At 38.6% G+C, this 8,235-nt stretch overlaps 1 long non-coding RNA gene across 1 annotated transcript; it reads right to left on the bottom strand.

Annotated features, from left to right (window-relative positions):
• Window positions 1-7,327: 7,327 nt before the first annotated feature.
• On the bottom strand, window positions 7,328-8,235 carry LOC145630719 (uncharacterized). Its single transcript, XR_014112206.1, has 2 exons — window positions 7,997-8,235; window positions 7,328-7,537 (listed from the first exon to the last, which is right to left on the bottom strand). It is a non-coding gene; the product is annotated as an uncharacterized LOC145630719 (long non-coding RNA).

The following is an 8,235-nucleotide window of genomic DNA, read 5'->3' as shown; positions in this document are numbered from 1 at the left end:
TTTAGTTTATTTTCGTATTTTATTTTACTTTATTTGCTTGTATAGTTTTTGTTTATTTTTATTAGTTTAGTTTTATGTCTCTTATTTTCTATTTCATTTTATCTATTTCTTTTTTTATTTATTTTATTCTATTTGTCGTGGTTTTGTTTTATTTCGTCCTTTGTTTATTTTCATTTTATTTTATTTTATCTTTGTCCCGATTCTCCCTTTGTTTTTATTTGGTTGTGTAGGATCGTGCTCGGAGGTCGGAGGCTCGGGTCAAAGGTGTCAGTCCAAGAAGCTTTCAAGCCCCAAAGCTGCTGCCCAACCTTATCCATCACCGCACCCTTCATTATCCTACACCACCCCTAGCCAAAGCCCCTGCTTCATCCCTGCTCCACCAGCCGCAACAGCACAAACCACACACCACCTTCGCAAACACCACACGCACCAGCCCATTCACTCACCTGCTGCCACCCTCACACCACTCACCACCAGCAATCACCACCTGACCACCAATTGCAGCAGCCACACAACAGCAGCTACCCCCTACTCTCACCACCTCATAGCTGCTGCCTCCTTCAACCAACACAACTCCCCTGCACCAATCGGCTCAACCAACAACAGCCACAAGTCGCCAATCCCCAACCCATCCAATTACCACCAGCCGCGCCACCGTTCTCAACCACCAACCAACCGCAACCCCGCAATTACCAACACCACCAACACCAACGCAATCAGCCGCACCTAAACCGGCAACATCAATCCACCAATTCACACAAGCATTTCGGCCCCGCAATTAAGCAATTCAGAACAAAATGAAAATCAATCAAGTTCGAGCATACCGTTTGTGGTTCGATCGAACTTCGAGTCAGAGACTTTGTGGGTTTTGTTATTCGAAGAGGAGTGGTCGAACATACCCATGGTTCGACCGAACCAACCCCGTAGTTCGGCCGCACCAACCCACGGTTCGAACGAACCGCTTCACGAGACTCGCGCATGGTTTTTAAAGAGGGTCGAACGACCACGATTTGATGATGATAGTTGATGAACGGTGGTGATGGTGGTGCGTTTCAATGGAGATAGAGCAGCCATGAATTGGGAAGAGGGGAAAATCGGATAGCTGATGTTTTAGGGGGTTTTGGTTTTTTTTCTTTTTTCTTTTTCTTTTATTTTTATTTCCTTTCCTTTTCCTTTTCTTATTTCTTTTCTCTTTTGTTTTCTTTTCTTTTTATTTGATTTTCTTTTCATTTCCTTTTCTTTCTTTATTTTATTTCCTTCTTTTATTTCTCCTTTATTTTTCCTAGTTTTATTAGCTTAGTATAAATACCCAATTTTGGGGTAATTAGAAAAACATTTTTTGAATAACTATCTATTCTTCTCTCTAATTAGTTTTAGGTTAGGTTAGGTTAGGATTAGTCTTCTTTGGTAGAGAGAGAAAGTGAGGTTTTCTTCATTAATGAACTTGGATTTTGAAGAAGGAGCTTGTTCAATCCTTTGTAGACCTTCATCTTCAATTAATGAGCAATTTCTTACTCTCTCTCCTCTATTTTTATTTGTTTATTTTGATTATTATTTTAGTTTTTGGTATTGCTTGTTGATCATGTTTATCCTTGATTGTTTGTTAATTAATCTTGTTATCAACATGATTAGTGAGTAATTTCCCCATTAAGGGGATGGTTGTGGTGTAGTTGGACCTTGAGCATGTTCTAGGGTTTGGAATTGATTTATTTGTGATTAAAGTCTTTATATGCTTGATATTCTTTAATCTTCTTGCAAGTGCACATTGTTGGTTGATTAAAGGTGAATCTTTGCTAACAAGAAACGGAAGTTGACTTAGTTAAGGTTCATTACTATCGATAGTTCATTGATTGCACCTTCTAATATATGGTTCTAGTGTGGAAACATAGAGGCTATGTTAGGAGAAGCCAATTGACCTCGGAAGGCGGCTAGATTGGATCCTTTATTTCGATATTCGAGCATGTTTAGTTCATAATTAATTCAATTTCTATGCCTTTGTTTATGTTCAAGTGAATGCTATACCTAAACCATTTCCCTTAATGTTTTATTTCTTGTTTTAGCATTTTTAGGCTTTAGTTTATTTATCTCCTATTCCGGACTAGCTTGATTGTCGATAACATTTGGTGGTGTTTAATCGTTCTCTGTGGTTCGACCCCTATGCTTGCCTTATACTCGTATTAGGTTTGTTTAGGTTGTATAAATTGTATTTGATCTAGGGATAGATAATTGACGACGCGTTTATTCCCTTATCACCTCGCCATCGCCGTCACCACCTCCCGCGAGAACTGTCAAGAAATAAAGTCAGTAACAATACGAGACAGATATAAACAAATAGTAAGCAAGTAACTCACCCGAGTCTGGTGACAAGGGATGGATCGCTCCACGAAGCGCCGATCCTCAGGAGCCGGAGGAATCATCTCCTCAACAGGGTCGTACGTCCCCCGATAACTAATGGAAATCCGAGGAGGAACGAACACAAAAGGCTCAGTCTGGCAAAAAAAGCAAACTAAAATGAATAAAACACCACTTGGGGGCTACCTAGCAAAGAACTAAAGGAAAAAAAAAAAAGCATACCGCCGCCTCCTCAAACAAAACAGGGGCCGGAGCTAACAACGGCAGTAAGTCCTCCTTGTAGCATCGCCTTAAGCTAGCATAGGATCGCCAAGGGGAGCAGGGACGACGAAGATCTCTGAAGAGTGCTGAATAGCAACTCTCTCATAAAGGTACACTGCCGCCTCGTACGTCCCCTAAAAATAACGACACTCAGAGGTGTACTGCGCAACTAGCGCAAGAATAACCAGACTGTCCCATGGCCGATATACTACCTCGGGTTCCTGCAAAATATGTCTATAAGATAAAGCTCTATCGAGAGGCAATACAAAGATGTCAACTATTGAACATACCGAGAAGATTAGCTCTTGGACATGGGCAATTGCTGCCTGATCACTGATGCGATCTCCCCAATAGACGCCAATAGGGAGCTCGCGGGAAGATAGTCTCACTGGCGCAAGCGACTGAAAGTACTCGTAAAACGAAATCTACAAGGACAGAAGAATGTCAGTAAATTCTAATAAGAATCTAGAGCTAACTTTTAAAGAGATAAAGTATACCTCTACGACTCTCTAGAAGCTAGAGAGAGATGTTTCTTGTGAAGGCTCTGTGGCGACAGGAGTCTCGCAATCTTCGCAAAAAGTCATCATAGGCCAAGTTGGCCCAATCGGAAGTCCCGATAAGCTGAAGATCGCGGAGAACAGGAAGGTAGTGGAGCAGCACCCGACTACCCTTGTCTGGAGAAAAGGTCCCTGACAGCAAAATAAACACAAAGATGCGCACCCGCTGCTCTCTGGTGGTCGCATCGTCTTCAAAATCAATCGCTAGAGTCGACCGGCAAATGCATCTCGAGCTAAGTTGTGCTGGCTCCACCTCGGCACGGGCCCGAACAGCAATCGGACCCAGCATCTCCTTGACTATTGGAGAGAAATCACCAATAGTGTTGTCGAATAATGGAAGCGCAGTCAAGCGAAATTAAACTCTAGTCCCGAGATGAGACTGAAGTCGGCTGGGGTGACAGTCATCTCACTCCTAGGAAAGTGAAAAGTGTTGGTGGTATCCCAGAAGAACTCCACCAAGGCACGAACCACATGGTGGCCTGTGTTAAACGAATACATGGCCTGAGTAGCCTGTAACAGGGCAGTCAGCCCACAGGACTCCCAAAGCCGTCGCAGCCCCTCATCGCCGCGAAAATACTTGTCGTACAGCTTGCCTATGGATTTGTTGCCCGAACCATGGCTACGCATCCTACCGCTAATAATCCCACGACGCACCCTATCAGAAATGTGGTGCTCAGGGGCAAAAAACAACGTCCGCTCATCCCACTCGGGGAAGGGACCGAGAGAAGTGGACGGATATGCGTCCTCCTGTACGGGCTTGTGCTCCCATCGTGTGTCTCGGGACCGGGAACCAGAACCTCGCAGTCTAGCCATACTACACTGTGCAAAATTGAAAAAAATTAAGGCTCTATGGTATCTCAGGTTCGCCTAACCGCATCATACTATGCTCGCAAAAAATAGAGTACGAAGTACCAAAACAAAGCACGACTTCAATTCAAGCATATACGTCATTTTTAAAGCAATCAAACAATTTCTTACCATACTATGATAATTATTGTGATAAATTGGAAAAGAATTGCTAGCAAAACACGAAGAACAACCCACATTGTTCTCACGACCTTAAGGGGTTCAACAATGTTGAATCGCTCATTCTTCACCAAATTGAGTCAAACAAATCTCAAATACTCCCAAGGCAATATACAAAAATAATCAAACAATTTGATGGCATAAAATTTGATAAACATAGCAAATTAAGCAACATAATTTTTGAATTTTCAAGAAATTCGTGAATAAACATCTGCAAAATTCAGCAAAAATAATCGAGTGAGATTGGAGAAAACTTACATAGATCAGCAAACTAAATGAATTAAGCTTCGATTTGCAACAAGTTTGAGCTTATTTAGTTGAAAAACGAGCGAAAACGGACAATTTAAAGTTTTGTGGCGAAATTTTGAACGAAAACAGCAGCAGTAGCGAAATGAGGAAGAAAGGGGTTTTATTCGGAAAACCCGAGTGCATCGCCGCACGACAAATTTGTCGCCGCGCGATAGAGGTTGTCGTCGGGCGACAAGAAGAAATAGCGACGACAGTTGTTTCTGGAAGTCGGAGTAGTGGCGACAGAATGTGATGCCTATGAAAATGATTATTTGGACTCTTGCAGCAGTTTGGATTCCTTGGTACGCCAGTTAGCCCCTCTCAACAACTTGACATGATTTAGTAATCGGCTCGGTTACAATCACATTAAATGATCGACCTGATAAATGATTGTCTCACTTAGCTTAAAACGCCTAAACATTGGCTCATCGCAAAGGCACCGACTTAATGGTTCATAAGCAGCAAAGGCACCGACCCAATGGTTTATAAACAATAGAGGCACCGACATACCGGTTCACAAGCAGCGTCGATGCACTAGCATAACAAAAGCAAAGTTCAAGCGAACTTTAAAGGATCGACAAGCGTTGGTCTTCGGTGATATTCTTTGGAATATTATCGCAACAAATGAGGATGGAATCAGGCGAAGCAATCTTCGATCATGTTCCCTGGCTTGCGGAAGATGGTCACAAAGCGGTAGAAGATCGTTTCAGGCGAAGCAATCTTCGATAGTATTCTTTGGCTTGTAGAAGACTATCAGAGCGCAAATTAGAGGCGGTTACATGCGTAGCAGTCTTCAAGCGATATCCCCTAGCTTGAGGAAGATCGTCAAAGCTCTTTGTTCAGTGACGCATGAAAATATCCAGAAAAGCTCCTAGTTAGCGTTCCCTAACTTGTGGAAGGTTGTCACAACAGCAAACACAACAAACCGGTTACCTTCAGAGACGTGTGCTCGACGGTGCAAGATACGTATTTCTTAACTGTTTTATCTGTTTTAAAGTAACGCTAGTTTGCAGGTATCGGTGTTAAAAGAATGATTTAGGATCGCAGAACATTCTGAATCATTCTCCGTCCCTATCGATACTTTGACTTTTGTTTTCGAAACTTGCGTTTCTCTAAACTCTGTCAAAGTGGGGGCTTCTTTAGACACCCATTTGTGTCTCCCCAAAACCAAACCCAGTAATGAATACCTTTCATGTCGTATCATAATCGAATGAAGTGAAAGTGTGGAAATTCTAGTGTTGCGGTTAGTTTTAATTAAATTCTTTCTCTTTGTTTTCGAAAACCTATTTTATGAAAATAGCCAATCCAGTTTAGTTTGGTCCGTGACAAGGGTCCAATAATAGTGTAGTTGGATTGGGCTTGAAAAGACCTTTCCAAGATATATTATAAGCCCAATTCCGATGAATAATGAGGAAGTTATGGCAAATTACTAAACTGGGCCCGGTTTGATCTTCATATGCGGCCCAATGATCTACATGAGGGTTTATTATGAATTATCATTCCTAATGCAATTAGGATTGATTATAGTCTTCTAGAATCTTCTTTAAGGTTCTTTTGAATCCTAATGTGATTAGGATTGATAATTGAGTTTTATGAGTTTTATTTGGAATAAAAGAAGTGTTTTAAATGAAATTACGATTTTACCCCTCGTACGGACTTTTATGCTTAATTTTATCAAAAAAAATGAAAACTTGTGGAAACTTGCCTGCAGCGTCGTACGCCTAGCGACAGGCCTGTCGCGCGGCAACAGAGGCAGTTGCGGCGCCAACGTCGTGTTTTATTCTTCTGGAGACTCCGATTCTTATTTATCTATTCCGCATTATTTTCATTATAAATAGCGTCCTTAAAAATCCGTTTTGAATCACCAACTCTCATCAAGAAAATCTTGATACTCTCTCTCTCTTATTCTAAACCACCTTTTCACAAACAAAATTCCGCATTCACAAGACACACCTAGCCTAATTCGAAGTTGTCTTTGCCCTAGACGTGAAAGGTTTGGTTTCTGAGGGTTTGGTCCCAAATTTCTATTTCAAGGATTTAATTTAATTGTTTGATTTTATATTTTCCTTGAAGTTACTAACGTGTGTATTTTGTTATTAGAAAGAGATACGAGGCATCCAAGTAAGTTCTTTAGTTGATTTATTGATATTTTGATATAGAAATCATGTTGACATTGTTATTTTGATTCCTAGTATCACGTTTAGGATGTTTTCCCTAGTATCATGTTAGGATGCTATCCTTAGTATGATGTTTAGGATAAAGAATATAATGTCAATTATGATTTCCATGATGCTTCCTATTTCTTTCTTAATATTATGTTAGGGTTAAAGCTTTGGTCTTTGTTGTTTAGTGACATGTTAGGATTTGTTATTAATCTTGTTAGTATCATGCCTAGGATCTTGCTATTATTATTCTTTAGTGTTAATTATGATTATTATTATTATGATGATTATTTTTTATAATTTTTATAATTATTGTTGTTATAATTTATTATGATTATTATTATGTTGCTTGATTATATTTATTGTCACTACTACAAAAAAAGGATTAGAGAACGGTTAAAATAGGCCTTATAAAACGCCTCAGAGGCGTTCTTCTGCTAAGCGATGTGTAATGTTTACAGAACGGGTATAAGAGGCGTTCTATATGCAAAGGAAAAGAGATCTTGTACAAGAGGCGTTCTATATGTAAGAGATAACCGTTCTCTCTACTATTACATATGCCTATAAAAAAGGAATAAAAGAGAACTGTTAGCTAAGATATTAGTTCTCTTTGTCGATTTTTTTTAATTAAAAAAAATGATTTTTGCAACGCGGAGGTTGCATACGTACTAATCTATATCATGAATCAATAAATAAAATTGTATTGAAATTATAAAAAATCAAAGTCAAATTACCAAATTAAATAAAACTTTATCATCCTTTATATTCAATCAATTACATCTCCAGTACATTTTGATACAATTCAAATGAATAAAAATCGATGAACAGTACATGATATTGATAAATGATTCCATAAAGATCTTGAAGAATATCCTTTTAAAGCCAATGAATCTGTTGAAATAAACAAACAAAGAATTAAAGTTATAAATGTATAGAATGCATTATTGATAATAAAATTAAAACATCTTTAACAATAATATATTCAATCATATGTTTGCCGACAGTTTCAAAAAAAGTAAAATCAATTTAATCTTAATACTGAACATAAAACCATACATCATTTTAATAATTAATCAACAAACCCAAAACTCGGTAACTAAATTCATAAAAGTTCACCTAAATTGGATGAACAATTAAAAAAAATAAAAATAAATATGGGAAAAGAAGAATTATGCCCCAAAAAAATGCATGATAATTAAAATTAACAATGAATTAATAGAACTCCATCTATCCTAAAATCATAAACACATATTCAAATAAAAATTGATGCTCATAAAAATTTGACAATATGTTCTATTTCTAAGGAAATCGATGTTTATATTAAATCAAAGAGGGGAGAGAGAAGTTGACCTTGACGAAATCGTTAATTCGAGTTTTGTCTTTGTTGCTTGTTGTTCTGCCATTGTTGAAGCTCCAAATATGGGCATTTTTTTTACTGAGGACAAGATGGGTAATCTACAATTAGAGAAGGTGATGGAGTAATTAGGGTAGAGCAATAATCAATATCTTAACAAGATCGGATAAGAGTGACAAAGAAAAAGAAAAGTTTTGAAAAGAGGGAAGAGAAAAAAGCCATTAATGGCGGCTAC

The sequence above is a fragment of the Chenopodium album genome, chromosome 5, assembly GCF_948465745.1.
Source record: "Chenopodium album chromosome 5, dcCheAlbu1.1, whole genome shotgun sequence".
Taxonomy (NCBI): Eukaryota; Viridiplantae; Streptophyta; class Magnoliopsida; order Caryophyllales; family Amaranthaceae; genus Chenopodium; species Chenopodium album.
Note: the sequence above shows the minus strand (reverse complement) of the source record. Positions and strands in the feature narration are given on the sequence as shown.